The sequence below is a fragment of the Palaemon carinicauda genome, chromosome 9, assembly GCF_036898095.1.
Source record: "Palaemon carinicauda isolate YSFRI2023 chromosome 9, ASM3689809v2, whole genome shotgun sequence".
NCBI lineage: Eukaryota > Metazoa > Arthropoda > Malacostraca > Decapoda > Palaemonidae > Palaemon > Palaemon carinicauda.
Genome location: NC_090733.1, coordinates 128,488,905 through 128,508,185, shown reverse-complemented (window position 1 = coordinate 128,508,185; position 19,281 = coordinate 128,488,905).

The window sequence follows — 19,281 nt, the reverse complement described above, 5'->3', positions numbered from 1 at the left end:
AAAAGGACAGTGACATTGCCCTATTGAGCTGGACAATGTCCTAGAGACTGACTATATATTCATATGATCAGCCCCCAACCCACCTCTCCAACCAAGCTAGGACCAAGGAGGACTAGAAAATGGCTGCTGATGACCCAGCAGATAGACCTATAGGCTCCGTCAAAACCAACTCCCCGCCCCCTTCCTAAGCTCACAAGGAAGGTGAGGTTGCAGCAACCAAAGAAACTAACGAGTTTGAACGGGACTCAGCCCCAGTCTGGCGTTCAGCAGTCAGGGACGCTATCCATCCAACAGCGTTTCATTCGACTCCTAGTTATTTCCTGGATAACACTTTCTGAATAACTCTGTACTTTCATTTGAGAATCATTTTCTGAACCATTCTGTATTCTGTCTCATCGATAACGTTTGCATGTTCAAGGGGGGAAGATTTGACTTGACGCTCGAACTTTTATTCAGGCAAAATAACTGGTATTAAGAAATGCCGTTCTAGCTTATGTTTTTGAGGCATACAAGACTTTAAAAGGCGGTATCTTGTAGTTGTGGCAATAATTGTAATGTCCCTTTACAAGGTTCAGGGGAAAAAATAAAGAAATATAACTATACAGGAAAATACTTCAAGAAATATTATCTTTTATTAAACAGAAAAAAAACGCGAAATTTCAGACATAAATAAGACAATCAAATTTGCTTTAGGGGACTTTAGTTTTACTCTAAAGATAAAAGATTAATCTATCTTATAATACCTTAAAATATACAATCATCTCATCGTTACATGGATAAAAACAATCCTTAACCAACCTATTCCATACAAAGGTTAAACGTTCGTAGTGTCTGGTTTCAGTTCCAGTATTATCTGATAAGATGCTCACCAGAACGTCGCCCGGGCAAGCCGCAGCAATAATCTCCCCAGTCAACACCAAGCTGGATAGATCTGCCTCCATGCGAATGCAAGGCGAACGTGTTACTACTGTAATATACCACAAAAGCAACTGTATCTTATATTTCATAAAATATCACTATATCCCTAGATCAAAGAGTTAATGAAATATATTATTCCAGTATATCACGATTCATGTAGAATCTCCTCCATGTAATAAAGAGCAAGTGTCTGGATATATATATATATATATATATATATGTGTGTGTGTGTGTGTGTATGTGCGTGTTGTGTGTGTATGTATATATATATAAACATATACATATACATATACACACACACACACATATATATATATATACAGTCACGCCCAACTCTCCCCGTACCTCGGGAAGGGGAAAAGAGGGAGCAGTCACACCCTGGTGAGAGGGGATGCGTATACGTGCAAACCTATCTAAATATCTAGCAGTCATTTTTGACGGGTTGCGTATCCTAGTTCGTATATAATCACTAGAGAATCTGTGATATTGGTCATTTTTTTAACGAGGGGATTAATCGTTAGCCAGTCCTCCCAGCCAGCCATCCGAGTTAATTGTTCCCTGGCTAGCCTTCCATTTAAACGACCTACCATTTAGCCACTCAAACTTCGATTTAATCAAATAATGGAAGTGTATGGAATACGGCAAAACAGATTTCACTTAAATGGCGCTAAAACAGGGTGGATTTCAAATTCTTAATTTCGAGTGATTGAAGACATTAAGGCTTTCAGGACGAAACTGAAGACTTTCTTATTTCAACAGTCATACAACAGTGACGATCGAGGGATTGAAGACATTAAGGCTTTCAAGACGAAACTGAAGACTTTCTTATTTCAACAGTCATACAACAGTGACGATCGAGTGATTGAAGACATTAAGGCTTTCAAGACGAAACTGAAGACTCTTATTTCATGAGTCTTTTGACAGTGACAATTTAACAGTAAATGAACAATACGCGATATGGAACGTTAAATACTCTGAACGAACAAGGTAAAACGACAGTGGAGGTCCTGTAGAGAGTGGGGTTCCCCTGCTGTGTGGGACCGGAAAAGCAGCCATCAAAGTAAGTAAGTAAAGTTGTTTTCATAATTTACTTAAGACAAGATATGAAAAACAAGAAGGTAGAAGCCGTAACAATTAATGGGAAAATTAATACTTATTATCATAATTTACTTAAGACCAGAGATGAAAAACAACAAGAAGGTAGAAACCGTAACAACAGATATATTATCCCAAATGGGAAAATTAATGCTTATTGCATGAACTGTTGCTAGAAGAAATTAAAGTATTTCGTGTACAAATTTCTAGTCAATGGCTTCTTACATTTGAATAAAAAAAAAAGAATATATGAAGCTCGTAAAATCATATAATATCATCCTAAAGAGGAAAATTAATACTCATTTCATGAACTGTTTCTAGAAGAAATTGAATAAAATACTTTGTGTACAAATTTCTAGTCAACAGCTTCTTACATCTGAATAAAAAACCTAAGAAGCTCGTAACATTATCTTTAATTTGTATAACGATAAACTGGAAGCAAACATTTATAAAATAACAAAGGTTTTGTAACACTGATAAATAACAACCATAAGAGAATAAATATTGGAAGTTTGAAAGAATGTAAAAATGGATTTTACGAGAACTTAAAATATAAAGTAATTCATTTCTAAAAGAATTGGGCATCTCCAAAACTTGACTTTTAATAGAAGAATGTGAAATATAAACGCTTAGAACATTATACAATTGACCAATAAGTGGCTCAAGAAAATATATTAATAAAAACATCCTTCAACAAAAAGATTTTGAACACGCTTCCAGACAATGGTTAAAAACATTCTTCAACAAGAAGGTCTTTGAAAACGTTTTAAGACAATAGTTAAAAACATTCTTCAACACGAAGGATTTTGAAAAGATTTAAAGACACTAATTAAAAACATTCTTTAACACGAAGGATTTTGAGAACACTTAAGGACAATGGTTAAAAACATTCTTCAACACGAACGATTTTCAGAACACTTATAGGCAATAGTTAATCACATTCTTCCACACGAGAGATTTTGAAAACATTTAAAGACAATAGTTAAAAACATTCTTCAACACGAAAGACTTTGAGAACATTTATAGACAATAGTTAAAAACATTCTTCAACACGAAAGACTTTGAGAACATTTATAGACAATAGTTAAAAACATTCTTTAACACGAAAGATTTTCAGAACACATATACAATAGTTAAAAACATTCTGAAACGCGAAAGATTCTGAGAATAATTACAGACAATAGTTAAAAAGATTCTTCAACACGTAAGATTTAGACAACTTTTGAAGCCAATAGTTAAATACACAACAGACCAATGATTGGCAAGAAATCTAAATTCAGACTTTTAGAAAATGTGATCAATAAGACACTGTACAAAAAGGTCTCAATCATGTAAAGGAATGAAAAGTAATTTCGATCTGTTCAAAGGCACTGCAATTCCGTTCTACAGGAGATTACATTCTAACATTGTAAGGGGGGATTTGTAAGGCTATGAAACTAATTAATTCAGTCCAGTGAACGAGGATTGGAATAACATTATGCATCGGGTGTCAAAAGACTCTGGATGAAGTGAGCGTCTGCTTCTAAGGGCAATTTTCCCTTCACGAGGACAACGTTAATAAAGCCAAAATAATACATAAACAAGAACTAGAAGAACATGAGTAACGACGACGACAACAACAACAACAAATAAACAAGAACTAGAAGAACATGAGTAACAACAATGACAACAATACAAACAACAACAACCATGATAACAACAATAATAATAATAATAATAATCATAATAATAATCATCATCATCATCATCTCCCCCTATGCCAATTGACGCAAAGGTCCTCAGTTAAATTTTGCCAGTCGTCTCTATCTTGAGCCTTTAAATCATTACTTCTCCACTCATTATCTCCTACTTCACACTTCATAGTCATCAGCCATGTAGGCCTGGGTCTTTAAATAATAATAATAATAATAATAATAATAATAATAGATACTAACTGATTAAAATAAAATAGGCCACCAACAATAAATTATACAAGGAACAGCAACAACCACAATAACAACAACAACAATGATGATTATAGTGAAAATAATAATCATTCACAGTTTCGTTGTTCATCAAATCTGGAAAACTAATCAAGATTCAATCAAATAGATATAAACAAAGACTTCCACAAGTATACTCTCTCTCTCTCTCTCTCTCTCTCTCTCTCTCTCTCTCTCATACACACATATATATATATATATATATACATATATATATATATATATATATAAACTACTGTCGAGGCATTGAGAGAGAGAGAGAGAGAGAGAGAGAGAGAGATTTTATATATATATATATATATATATAAACTACTGTCGAGGTTGAGAGAGAGAGAGAGAGAGAGAGAGAGAGAGAGAGAGTGGGGGAGTAATGATTTCTTGGTTATACATGAGAGAAATTATATTTTGACTTGCAAATGTAATCAATACTTCATTTTACACTTCAGACAGATAACATTAGCATTAATAAATTAGATTTGCATAATATTCATTCAAACCACTGTGGAAATACAGCAGGCTTGTTTTTGCAAGTACATAATCCGATCTTCAATGCAGCATTTAGATTATTCAAACATCTACAGAGCAAAAGCAAAATACCTTTTTTGTTTAACATGTACTTAATGTTAGTTATTATTTCTCTAATAATTATGTAAACAAATAGATGGGATAATTATATTATAATACATGATTTTAATTACTATTTTTATTGATGTTTTTATACTAGTTTTCTCTACTAGGCTTCTAACGAAACCTGTCCACTATCTCCTATATAGATTATCAGCCTAAAATCTCACCTAATTAAAAACCCAAGATATTAATAAAGACAATCAGACCAAAATCGAAGAAACACTAAAGAAAGGAAGAAGCATCAAGTTGATGAAAAGTAGATTTGGAACCGGGCGCCAAAAGATATTTGCTTTAAAGGATGAAAATGGAAATATTATCAAGCCAAGTCTTAATGATGGAAAATCTAAAAGTTCGGTTTCGATAAATGAGGTTCATGGATATGTGTTTTTCCTTGAGGAAAAACAAACTGCTTCCTACTTCTTGATATCTAAAGAATAGAAGAAATTCTTAAGATAAACAATAGAAGACGATAAACAATAGAAGAAATTCTTAAGAAAATAGAATAAATTCTTAAGCTAAACAATAAAAGACATTCTTAAGATAAACAACAGAAGAAAATCTTGAGGCAAACAATAGAATAAATTCTTCAGACAAACAATAGAAGAAATTCTTAAGATAAACAATAGAATAAATTCTTAAGATAACCAATAGAAGAAATTCTTAAGAAAATAGAATAAATTCTTAAGACTAACAATAGAAGAAATTCTCAAGACAAACAATAGAATAAATTCTTAAGACAATAGAAGAAATTCTTAAGAAAATATAATAAATTCTTAAGACAAAAAATAGAATAAATTCTTAAGAAAATAGAAGAAAATTTTAAGATAAACAAGAGAATAAATTCTTAAGAAAATAGAATAAATTCTTAAGACAAAAAATAGAATAAATTCTTAAGAAAATAGAAGAAAATTTTAAGATAAACAAGAGAATAAATTCATAAGACAATAGAATAAATTCATAAGACAATAGAATAAATTCTTAAGACAAACAATAGAATAAATTCTTAAGACAATAGAAGAAAATATCTAAGACAAACAATAGAAGAAATTCTTGAGATAAAAAATAGAAGAAGTTCTTCAGACAAACAATAGAAGAAATACTTAAAATAAACAATAGAACTAATTCTTAAGGCAAACAATAGAAGAAATTTTTAAGAATGCCTATCCTAGGAAAAGACTAAATGATATCTTGTAAAAATACAAACAACGACTAATTACACTCAAATCTATAAATAAATCTTAAACGTGTCCTGTTTATGTAAATAACCCTCTGTATACCTCTGTATAGAAGTTTATTTTGTTTATCTAAAGTATTTCTAAATAAATAGTTTAATATATACCAACCCAAACTTATTTGTTTACATTCCAGGAGTATGAACCATGACAAAATATTATCTATTCACCAAATATCCAAACATTACTGGAGTCTATTTACCTAAGAAATAGTCAACAATTTTCAAAATATAGACTGAACCCATACTGTTTACACTCGACATGCAGAAGCAAATACTAGATGTCATTTGGTGGAGGTACACACACATGCACTCAGTGTCTCATCTAAAGAGTATTGGTCAATAATATATATGATAATTTATCAATGATATATATGATAATTTATCAATAATATATATGATAATTTATCAATATTATATATGATAATTTATCAATAATATATATGATAATTTATCAATGATTTATATGATAATATATCAATAATTTATATGATAATTTATCAATAATATATATGATAATTTATCAATAATATATATGATAATTTATCAATAATATATATGATAATTTCAATTTTTATGGTAATTTATCAATAATATATATGATAATTTATCAATAATATATATGATAATTCATCAATAATATATATAATAATTTATCAATAATATATATGATAATTTATCAATAATATATATGATAATTTATCAATAATTCATATGATAATTTATCAATAATATATATGATAATTTATCAATAATATATATAATAATTTATCAATAATATATATGATATTTTATCAAGAACATTTTCCTGCTTCAGGTAATGTTGAAATGTTATCTTTACGTCACATAAATAGAAACATTCACATCACGTCAACATTTATAAGTCATATCTATGCAAACATTTATATGTTATATTTGTGAATAAAGTCATCTATCAAACGTCGAAAATGTTAACGTTCACTAAGATGCTAACAAAAAAAACATAAAGGTGATCTATGACTGGTCTTCGATTTGTTTCAGGGTCCTTTCACAATTTTTAAATTCCACAAAACAAATATCTATATGATTCATTGGTGAACAAAGTTGAACGTTCTAAATTATGAACAAATCTGAACGTTCAAAACTTATGAACAAAGTTGGACGTTCAAAATTATGAACAAAGTTGAACGTTCACAATTTATGAACATATTTCAACGTTCAAAATTTATGAACAAAGTTGAACGTTCAAAATTTATGAACAAAGTTGAACGTTCAAAATTATGAACAATGTTGAACGTTCAAAATTTATGAACAAATTTGGATGTTAAAAATTAACAACTTTACTTAAAATTGTACCAAAATAACATTGAAAATCAAAATAAAACTCTGTTGTTCAAGTCTCTTCGCTCAGTTACCCCCATCCAAAGGTATCAATATGTCCCGAGATGTCCTAAGTGATCGGGGCAAATATTTACTTATCCTGGCAATGAGCATTCTCCAAGTCAAAATCATTTGTATGTGCATATACATACATATTTATAAATATGATGCATGATATATGCATACATTTAAATATGCATTATGACGCAAGCTTTTATATTGCAAATGTAACTACAATCTGTTAGCTACAAATGTATTATACGAGAGTAAATTCATACTGTATTTTGACTATATAGTAAATTTAATTACAATCTGTTAACTACAAATGTATTATACGAGAGTAAATTCATACAGTATTTTGACTATATTGTAAATGTAATTACAATCTGTTAACTACAAATGTATTATACGAGAGTAAATTCATACAGTATTTTGACTATATTGTAAATGTAACAACAATCTGTTAGCTACAACTGTATCATACGAGAATAAATTCATACAGTATTTTGACTATATTGTAAATGTAATTACAATCTGTTAATTACAACTGTATTATACGAGAGTAAATTCATACTGTATTTTGACAAGTTCAAATTAGTACAAATCATTGTTCTATCTCAGATTTCAATCCATCTTCTCCATATGGTTCTGACTGAAGATATTGCCTGTTGTGCAAGTAAGCCTGAACAGAGAGAGAGAGAGAGAGAGAGAGAGAGAGAGAGAGTTATACCCACGTGTCATGGTGTGGGGGCTACTGGCTAATGGGGGGGGGGCAGAGAGGAGGGGTGGGTGGGATGTAGGCGTAGTAAAACGCTTAGGTTACGATGTTTAGTGAGACAAATACACAATAATTAATATCCCATTAAACGAGAAAAGTATGAGATTCATTATCGGGTTACGAGCGTTTCCGATCTGTCGGGATCTTGAAAATAAACTTGGATATCAATGGAGTTTTTTGTTTATTTGCTTTCGCTGTCATTTTACATATTGAAAATGGTTTGATAATCGTAATGGTAATAACAGCCACATAATATAGGCTTATAAATGTCTTCTTTATAATGGAATGTCATTTCAAAAATACTGAAAGAAAAACCACTAGAATAGGGAGGCAATGCATTTATAGATGATTCGAAACTAGTCTTGTTAATAATAGAGGTTTTTTTGTGCTACGAATGCATTAATAGATGAATCGAAACTAGTTTTGTTAATAATAGAGGTTTTTTTTGTGTTACGAATATCCCAAGGCTCAATTTACCCAATATTTTCATTTTCTTCCCACGACACTCCCTGCAATATCCTGTTGATTCGAATCGTACCACTAATGTCGAAGTGACATTTTACTGATATCTTAACCATACGACGAGAGACTAAATGGTAGAATACTCATGGTGGTGAGAAGTGTACCGAGTAGTACCGCAGCATTCAGGCATGGTACCACACCCACAGCACTCAAAACCGTTTACCGAAACCACATAGGGTACATACAAACTCACACACATACAACACACACCCTGCACTATACTTTTTTTTCTGGAGAAGGGCAAACTCTACTAAATCTAAGGGTACCACACGCCCTGTTTCATTTAATGCCCTCCTTCGCACAAGGTTAATCGCTCATGGCACGTTGACAAGCCGTGCTGGAAGTCACACTCTATCGCATGGAACATGACCGAGATGAAACCCAGGCGACATAGCTTTTTACAACCTCCTGGAATAACAAAAAGTGCTGGAAGTCACACTCTATCGCATGGAACATGACCGAGATGAAACCCAGGAGACATAGCTTTTTACAACCTCCTGGAATAACAAAAAGTGCTGGAAGTCACACTCTATCGCATGGAACATGACCGAGATGAAACCCAGGAGACATAGCTTTTTACAACCTCCTGGAATAACAAAAAACTGAAATATGGACTATTTTATTTTCGTTTTCTTTGGCACCCGCAGCCTGAAAGTTGTTGGCCGTAGAGCCGAAGTAAGGTCGAACAGCGGAGTAAGAGCCGCTACTGGAAAACAACTTACCCGTCTGGCCCTTGCCCAGCGTCTTCTCCAGCCGATAAGGGCCGACATATTGATGGTGGTCCGGTGAGTGATTATTCTCCTTCTGCATGATGAAGGTTTCAGGTAAATAATCCGAGAGCACATCAAACTGCTTAGCTAACACAAGCGAGAGCCCGCCAGCGGTCGCCCGCACACACGGTCGCCATGTTGAAACTAGGGGTGGGCGGGGTGGGCGGGTTTGGATGGCGCGGTCGCAGTGCGCACCCCCAACACCGATGGGGTGCACGATCAATAGAGTCTCTCTCTCTCCCTCTCTCTCTCTCTCTCTCTCTCTTTGCACAAACACCCGCCACACACACACACTCTCTCTCTCTCTCTTTTGCTCTCCCTCTCTCTGACTTCCGACACTGTCACGAGCACACACACACACAAATACAATTCCCTAAGCCCGTTCTCTCTCTCTCTCTCTCTCTCTCTCTCTTTGCACAAACACCCGCCACACACACACTCTCTCTCTCTCTCTCTCTCTCTCTCTCTCTCTCTCTCTCTCTCTCTCTCTCTCTCTGACTTCCGACACTGTCACGAGCACACACACACAAATACAATTCCCTAAGCCCGTTCTCTCTCTCTCTCTCTCTCTCTCTCTCTCTCTCTCTCTCTCTCTCTCTCTCTCTCTCTCTCTCTCTCTCTCTCCAGCTGTAGCGCCTTCTGCACCCACTAGATGATAGGTCGTCCTTCTCCTGATGGAACCCCACCCTCTTCACTCCGGCCGGAACCACTCATCAAGATTTCAGTTCGGTGGAATCTTTCTCACTCTTGACGTAAATTCTCTCTCTCTCTCTCTCTCTCTCTCTCTCTCTCTCTCTCTCTCTCTCTCTCTCTCTCTCTCTCTCTCTCTCGACCTCAACATGACCAACTGAGTATGGAAAGCACCTGAGACTTATTTCTACTGTCAAAGATATCTCTCTCTCTCTCTCTCTCTCTCTCTCTCTCTCTCTCTCTCTCTCTCTCTCTCTCTCCAAAAGGCTGTAAATGACCGAGCAAGACGATGGTGACTTACACGAAGAAGAAGAGGAGGAGGAAGAAGAAAACAGGAGAAAGAAAGAAGAAAAAAGAGCGAGTACCAAGCCGTGACTCACCGGGCCAGCACGTGCTAGCCGGGAAAGTCGGCAACATAAATAAACATCGACTAACTTTGCACACCTTCGAAATGGATAAACTTGGTCCACTCCACCCAACCTAACCTAGAGCCTCAGCAGTCGAAGAACAGAAACCTACAAAAAATAAAAATTTCCGCTTAAACATTTCATGATGGTGGAAAGATCAAGTCTCATAAATGTCCAACAAAACTCTCTAAAAGAAAACACAAGTCAAATTGGGATTATACTAAACCCAAGTCGCTAAACCTGACTTAACATGGGCCTCCAAGAAGGCTTTACCGCCTAAAGAGTAACTTGTACAATATCCGAAAAACAAATCATCATCATCATCTCCTCCTACGCCTAATGACACAAAGTGTGCCAGTTAGATTTCCCCTGTTGCCTCTATCTTGAGCTTTTAATTCAATACCTCTCCATTCATCATCTCCCACGCCACGTTTCACAGTCCTCATCCATGTAGGCCTGGGTCTTCCAACTCTTCTAGTGCCTTGTGCAGCCCAATTACACATTTGGTGAACTAATCTCTCTTGGGGAGTGCGAAAAGCATGTCCAAGCCATCTCCATCTACCCCTCACTATGATCTGATCCCCATATGGCACTTGGGTAATCTCTCTTATAGTTTCAATTCTAATCCTGTCCTGCCATTTAACACCCAATATCCTTCTGAGGGCTTTGTTCTCAAATCTACTAAATCTGCTGAAGATTGTTTCATTGTCATACCACGACTCATGTCCGTACAGTAACACCAATCTCACTAAACTAATATTTAGCCTGATTTTTGTGTAATTTCAGGCAATTTGATTTCCAAATTATATATGACCTAGCCATTGTCTTAATTGTTTTTTTTTTTTTTCAATCTTTCATTAAACTCCAATTATAAAGACCTTGTATTGGAGATCATAGTTCCTAAATACTTAAATGATTCGACCTCATTAATCCTTTCTCCTTCCAATTATATTCCACCTCCCATTGCATATTCCGTTCTCATCATCTCCGTCTTCTTCTATTTATCTTAAGCCCAACCTCATGTGATATTTCAAGCCTTCTCATAAGCAAGCTTTGCAAGTCCTTTGGCTTTTTGCTAATAAGGACAGCATCATCAGTATACTCTAGGTCAGCTAATTTCCTATCAGCAATCCAGTCCAATCCTTCTCCACCATCTCCGACTGTTGTACGCATTACAAAATCCAAGAGGGGGATAAACAACATAGGGGACAACACATTCCCTTGGAGTACTCCACTGTTCACTGGAAATTCATTTGACAGGGCTCCACTAACATTAACTTTGCACTTGCCATGCTCATGAACAGACTTAATCAAATTTACATAATTAAAAAAAAATGCTATTAACTTGTATCTACCCCTTTGAGGAAATGATGAAAATTAAATACATCTTATAAACCTAATCAAAACTAGTTTACCAACTGGAAGCCCACATAAAAAAAAAATATCCCCCAAAACCTGCCAACGCAAAAATGCCTTAAATTAGTGTTTTGTATATGTGATGAAATGCATAAAGGCTCTTTATCATCTCAACATATAGATTCATTAGAACCAAAAGAATTTCTCTCAAGGAAGAATAACAACACATAAAAATATGACTGTAAATTAATAAACATGGTATTGAAAGCTTTATAAAAATGGTTAAAGAACCCTTCTGTGCAATTGTTTTCTAACCAAAACCCTAATCAGTCAACATAACTCGAAAAAACAATATCTAACAATGGCTGGCTATTATATCTTAGTTATGATATTGGACACCTATCCTAAAGTAATCTGTAGCCTTTTCAAATCTTTATATAATAGTTGAAAAAGCCATCTATGCCATATTGTCTAACTACAACCCTAATCAATTAACATAACTCGAAAAAAAAAAAATAACTGAAGGGTTGGTAATTTTGTTTATAATTATAATAGTGGACATAACTTCCATCCACTTAACCTAGAGTAATGTGTAGCCATTTCAAAGCTTCATATAATAGTTAATAAAAGGCCATCTATGTAATATTTTCGAACCAAAACCCTAATCAAAGCCAATAACTACCTGAAGGGTTGGTAATTTTGTTTATAATTACAATAGTGGATATAACGTCCTTCCACCTAACCTAGAGTAATATACAGTATAGCCATTTCAAAGCTTTATATAATAGTTAAAAAAAGCCATCTATGCCATATTTTTCTAACCATAACCCTAATCAAATCCAATAACTAACTGAAGGGTTGGCAATTTTGTTTATCTCTATAATAGTGGACATAACCTCCATCCACCTAACATAAATTAATCTATAGCCTTTAGAAGATTTCGAAAAACAACCACCAACGTAAAACGTACCACAAATTTGAACTGAAAACTTTCAAGGGTGCTGGAAAAACCTAACTTTATGCCCTAACTTAACCAATGACCTTCTGATAATGAGGAAAACTTGAAAAAAAAACTGTTGCTAACAAGAGTTAAAACCTATTTTGTGTTTAAAAGACTGGTGATAATAGTTACCTGATCTTCATAATCTAATATTATTCAGGCATTTTTGTTTAACAATGCTCTTAAAGAACAATAATCGATAAGACGTCCTATTATAAAAGCATTAAACCTTATCATGGTGATAAAAAAAGGAATCATATCTATTCAATCTAACTTAACCAGGGGCCTCCCTCGAACCCACAAAGCTTTCAAAGAACAATACACTCCATCTATTCAACTGTGCCTATTCTAAGACGTTCTTGAAGCGCCCAGAAATATCTCAAAGAACAATAGACAAGGCAATGTTGCCAGGGTCATGAAATGGCCGTTGTTATCAGCAACGATTTACACAGATCCTCTTAAAGGCCGCTCATGAATGGCAGAGGCAAGTGACAGTGCCCTATCGAGGAGGACATTGCCCTGGAGACTGACCATATATACATATGATCCGCGCCCAAGCTAGGACCAAGGAGGGCCAGACAATGGCTGCTAATGACATAGCAGATAGACCCAAAGGCTCCCACAAACACCCCATCCTAAGGATAGTGAGGTTGAAGCGACCAAATGAACTAACGAGTTAAGAGTGGGATTCTAAAACCAGTCTTGCGATCACCAGTCAGGGACGTTACCAATAGGTCACCATAACCCTTCCCAGCCAAAACAGACGAGGATCAGTTAACAGATGGGACAAATGAATGCCACCGCGTGCTCCAGATCAGAAGTTTTATTCCAGCTGTGACCAAGTTGTGGAATGATCTTCCTAATCGGGTAGCTGAATCAGTAGAACTTTAAAAGTTCGAACTCGCAGCAAATGTTTTTATGTTGAACAGGATTACATAAGTTTTTATAATTTATATATAAAATATCTATTTTACTGTTGTTAATGTTTTTAAAATTGTTTATTTTACTTCTTCGTTACTTCTTAAATCATTTGTTTATTTCCTTATTTCCTTTCCTCACTTGGCTAATTTCCCCTGTTGGAGCCCTTGGGCTTATAGCATCTTGCTTTCCCAAATAGGGCTGTAGCTTAGTTAGTAATAATAATAATAATAATAATAATAATAATAATATTAATATGGACAAAAATAGTAAATATGTAAGAGGTGGCATCTCAAAATCCATGGAGGTAAAACCATTATTATTATTATTATTATTATTATTATTATTATTATTATTATCATTATTATTATTATTAATTGCTAAGCTACAACCCTAGCTGAAAAAGCAGGATGCTATGAGCCCAGGGGCTCCAACAGGGCAAATAGCCTGGCTCCAACAAGGAAAATAGCCCAGTGAGGAAAGGAAACATGGAAAAATAATATATCTCAAGAACAGTAACATTAAAAGACCAAAATGGGAAACAAGTGAAAACATTTCAATATAGTGCTTGCTTACATTCATAAACCTAGTAACACTCCCATACCGCGAAACAATAACATTAGGATCTCTATAGTATGCTTGAAATATCCTTTCAGCCCCGAGTGAGAAGGCTAAGACTTTAAGAAAAATCTTAGAGGCTTAAAGAATCAAGAATGAGAACATAAATCCTTTATGGTTCCTCCTTTTTTTTACATTTTTCTTTACAAGACGGTCATTAATATGATTTATAATTTTGTAACACAATCTCTCAGCGACGCATAATAATAATAATAATAATAATAATAATAATAATAATAATAATAATAATATAAAAAGTTTTAATAATAATAATAATTATAATAATAATAATAATAATAATGGTAATAAAAAAGTTTTAATAATCATATTGATGATGATAATAATAATAATAATAATAATAATAATAATAATAATGGTAATAAAAAAGTTTTAATAATAATAATAATAATAATAATAATAATGGTAATAAAAAAGTTTTAATCATAATAATAATGATAATAGTAATAATAATAATAATAATAATAATAATGATTTTAAAAATATCAATATCAATAATTTTACTAATAATGATAATTTTACAAATTCTAATAATAATAATAATGATAAAAATAATAATTTTCAGAATTTCAACATTAATAATTTTAATAATAATGATAATTCTAATAATTCTAATAAAAGTAATAATTTCAATAATAATAATAATTATCCAATGGGCCTCTCTTCGATTAGTATAGCTAAATTATATAATTATATATTTTGAAACTGCATATTGGCGTATCACAGGAAGTCAGCCACTCAATTGACAATTTAGTGATTGTGGTAAAACTGACGATAAAATAAATAATAAATCAAATTACCCTAACGACTTTACCTTGAAATTTATATACGATGAACTAATATAATAATACCAATTTCCTAATATCGCAAGAGGGTCTGCCCCTCTCTTTCATTCTTCTCCTGTACTTCTCTTTCTCCCTATTTCCTTAATCTTTCCCTTCCCGAGTACCTGCCTTGGAGCTATAAACTGGATTGTATCCAGGGGTACTCTTCCTTTCCTCATATTCCCCACTTCCCTATTCTTATTATTGTTGTTGTTGCTTCAAGATATCCGTTTCATATTTGCGCCCAATCAAACACAGTAAGATATCGAAAAACATACGCAAGAATATTTCCAATTTTCCCTACCTATTTTGAGTGGAAATCGTTAGGAATAGCAATCAATTATCTCTAGAGGGACAAGACATAGAGAAAACAATGAAATATATACATTTGTGATTAAGAAACTATAATCCATTTCTTTTAGCGAGTCATATTTGCACCGACTCGCAGCGGTGCCCTTTTAGCTCGGAAAAGTTTCCTGATCGCTGATTGGTTGGACAAGATAATTCTAACCAATCAGCGACCAGGAAACTTTTCTGAGCTAAAAGGGCTCCATTTCTTTTGGCGAGTCATATTTGCACCGACTCGCAGCGGTGCCCTTTTAGCTCGGAAAAGTTTCCTGATCGCTGATTGGTTGGACAAGATAATTCTAACCAATCAGCGACCAGGAAACTTTTCCGAGCTAAAAGGGCACCGTTGCGAGTCGGTGCAAATATGACTCGCTAAAAGAAATGGACTATAGAACGGCCACTCAGTAGAGCGCATACCTTCGCCTACATAATGGTGTATATCAAAAGATAGGCAATTGAATTATGCACATTTTGGCCTAATTTCATGCAAATCGAAAAAAAAAAAAATTGACCACGATATAGCAAAAACACTTTTTAATATTTCCGTGACCTTAACCTTGAGCTTTTATCCAATCTCTCCCAAAATCTAATCAAATTGCCCTTAGCTCACGAATAATCACCCCACCAATTTTCATGAGATTCGGTCAAATAGTTTTTGAGCTATGCGAATCACAAACACAGACTACAAACAAATCAATGCCTATCAAAACATAACCTTCGCACCGAAGTTGGCGAAGGTAAAAATAGAAAATATACATTTGTAATCAAGAGATAAAGGTAAATGGCAACATGATAACGTAATACAGAAAACACAGGAGAACATAATGTGCGATAAAACAGCAAAAGGATGAAAAATCCAACGGGATTTTTACCCCCAAAGGAAATGATGCACCGATTATTTATATATATATATATATATATATATATATATATATATATATATATATATATATATACATACATATATATATATATATATATATATATATATATATATATATATATATATATATATATATATATATATATAAACACTAGAGGGGCACTGAATAAAACGCAGAGCTCTGACGCGGCAACCTATTTCTTGACCTTTTACTGGGAACTTGACCTTTGACCTTAACATGTATTAATTAACGTGGATTTTCATACACTCAAATATGAACCAAGTTTGAAGTCTCTGTGACAACGCTGTCCAGACTTATGGCTGATTACGTGATTTGGACATTTTGTTTGACCGTGTCCATTGACCTTGACCTTCCAAAATTTAATCATTTTCAGCTTTTTACAAAACAGTTAATCCCTGCAAATTCGTTACTCTACGATTAAAACTGTGGCCAGGAAGCTGTTCAAAAACAAACACAAACACACAAACAGGTGCGAAAACATAACCTCCTTCCAATTTAGTTGGCGGAGGTAAAAAAAAAAACAAAACAAAGGGTAGAATAGAATCTCAAAGGTTACATGGAAACACTAACCTTGTGCTTTCTACAGGTGCAAGCCAATCACAGATATCGTGCTTTTGACAGCGGAAGCACATGCATATCAACTCACCTGAAAAGCAATTGAAAGAAAAACTTTATCTTTCTAATAAATAAATTACATTTATTCTAATGGGATTATTTTCTCACTATTAATTTTCTTGCAATAATTCTAGATATTCTTATAAATTGAAAAAAAAATCATTACATTCTCATGGATAATTTCATAAAAAAAAAAAAAATTATAATAATTCTTGTGTGGTTTCTCACTATTAATTTTCTTGTAATAATTCTAGATATTCTAATAAATTAAAAAAAAAATCATTACATTCTCATGGATAATTTCATAAAAAAAAAAAAAAATAATCAGTTCTTTTGTGGTTTCTCACTATTAATTTTCTTGCAATAATTCTGGATATTCTTATAAATTAAAAAAAAATCATTACATTTTCATGGATAATTTCATAAAAAAAAAATTAATTCTTGTGTGGTTTCTCACTATTAATTTTCTTGTAATAATTCTGGATATTCTAATAAATTAAAAAAAATCATTACATTTTCATGGATAATTTCATAAAAAAAAAATTAATTCTTGTGTGGTTTCTCACTATTCATTTTCTTGTAATAATTCTGGATATTTTAATAAATTAAAAAAAAATCATTACATTCTCATGGATAATTTCATAAAAAAAAAGAATTCTTGTGTGGTTTCTCACTATTAATTTTCTTGCAATAATTCTGGATATTCTTATAAATTAAAAAAAAAAATCATTACATTCTCATGGATAATTTCATAAAAAAAAAAAAATAATTCTTGTGTGGTTTCTCACTATTAATTTTCTTGTAATAATTCTGGATATTCTTATAAATTAAAAAAAAAATCATTACATTCTCATGGATAATTTCATAAAAAAAAAAAAAAATTCTTGTGTGGTTTCTCACTATTAATTTTCTTGTAATAATTCTGAATATTCTTATGAATTAAAAAAAATCATTACATTCTCATGGATAATTTCATAAGAAAAAAAAAAGAATTCTTGTGTGGTTTCTCACTATTAATTTTCTTGTAATAATTCTGGATATTCTAATAAATTAAAAAAAAAATCATTACATTCTCATGGATAATTTCATAAGAAAAAAAAAAGAATTCTTGTGTGGTTTCTCACTATTAATTTTCTTGCAATAATTCTGGATATTCTAATAAATTAAAAAAATAATAATTACATTTTCATGGATAATTTCATAAAAAAAAAAAATTCTTGTGTGGTTTCTCACTATTAATTTTCTTGTAATAATTCTGGATATTCTTATAAATCAAAAAAAATCATTACATTCTCATGGATAATTTCATAAAAAAAAAAATAATTTTTGTGTGGTTTCTCACTATTAATTTTCTTGCAATAATTCTAGATATTCTAATAAACTGAACAAAAATCATTACAGTCTCATGGATAATTTCATAAAAAAAAAAAAAAAAAAACTAAATTCTTGTGTGGACCCAAAACTTAATGGCCGAAACACTGTTCTACGAATCCTGCAAAATAATCCCTTTGGATTAAAATAAGGATTATATTTGTACCTGTTCTGAAATTTCAATAACTATATATTGAAACTGATGTATCACTGAAATCTTCTTACTCTTGCACATTCTTTGTGGAAATAATAATTCTGAAGTTATATCATATGACTCGATGAAACTATATCTAACAGATTTTGTAGAAGTGAAAACAAACCCCTCAGAAGAATACTAGGAGTTAAATGGCAGGACAGGATAAGAAATGAAACTATAAAAGATTACTCGAGTGCCATATGGAAGTGAGATCATGGTAAAAGGTAGATGGAGATGGTTTGGACATGCTCTTCGAACTCCCCAAGAGAGATTAGTTCACCAAACTTTCAACTGGGCTCCACAAGGCACTAGAAGAGTTGGAAGACCCAGGCCTACATGGCTGAGAACTATGCAGCGTGAAGTAGGAAATAATGAATGGATAAGTATTGAATTAAAAGCTCCAGATAGAGACGACTGGCGAAATCTAACCGAGGCCCTAAGCGTCAATAGGCGTAGGAGGAGATGATAATGATAATGATGATGATCAAATGACGCTAATTATTCGATTAAAATACCAAAGATATTCAATGATAGAAAATATTAAGGCAAATACCAAATTGCGACTGAAATTCTTTATGAGGAATATCGCCTCAAACACTAAAAGTTTAAACTTTATAAAAATATTATTGATAAATTAATAATTTTAGCTTGTAAAGATGTATAAAACAGCAAATCAAGCCTCTTGGAAAATATACAACTACAGAATTGGAGAGAAACGGGAAATAGATAAGTA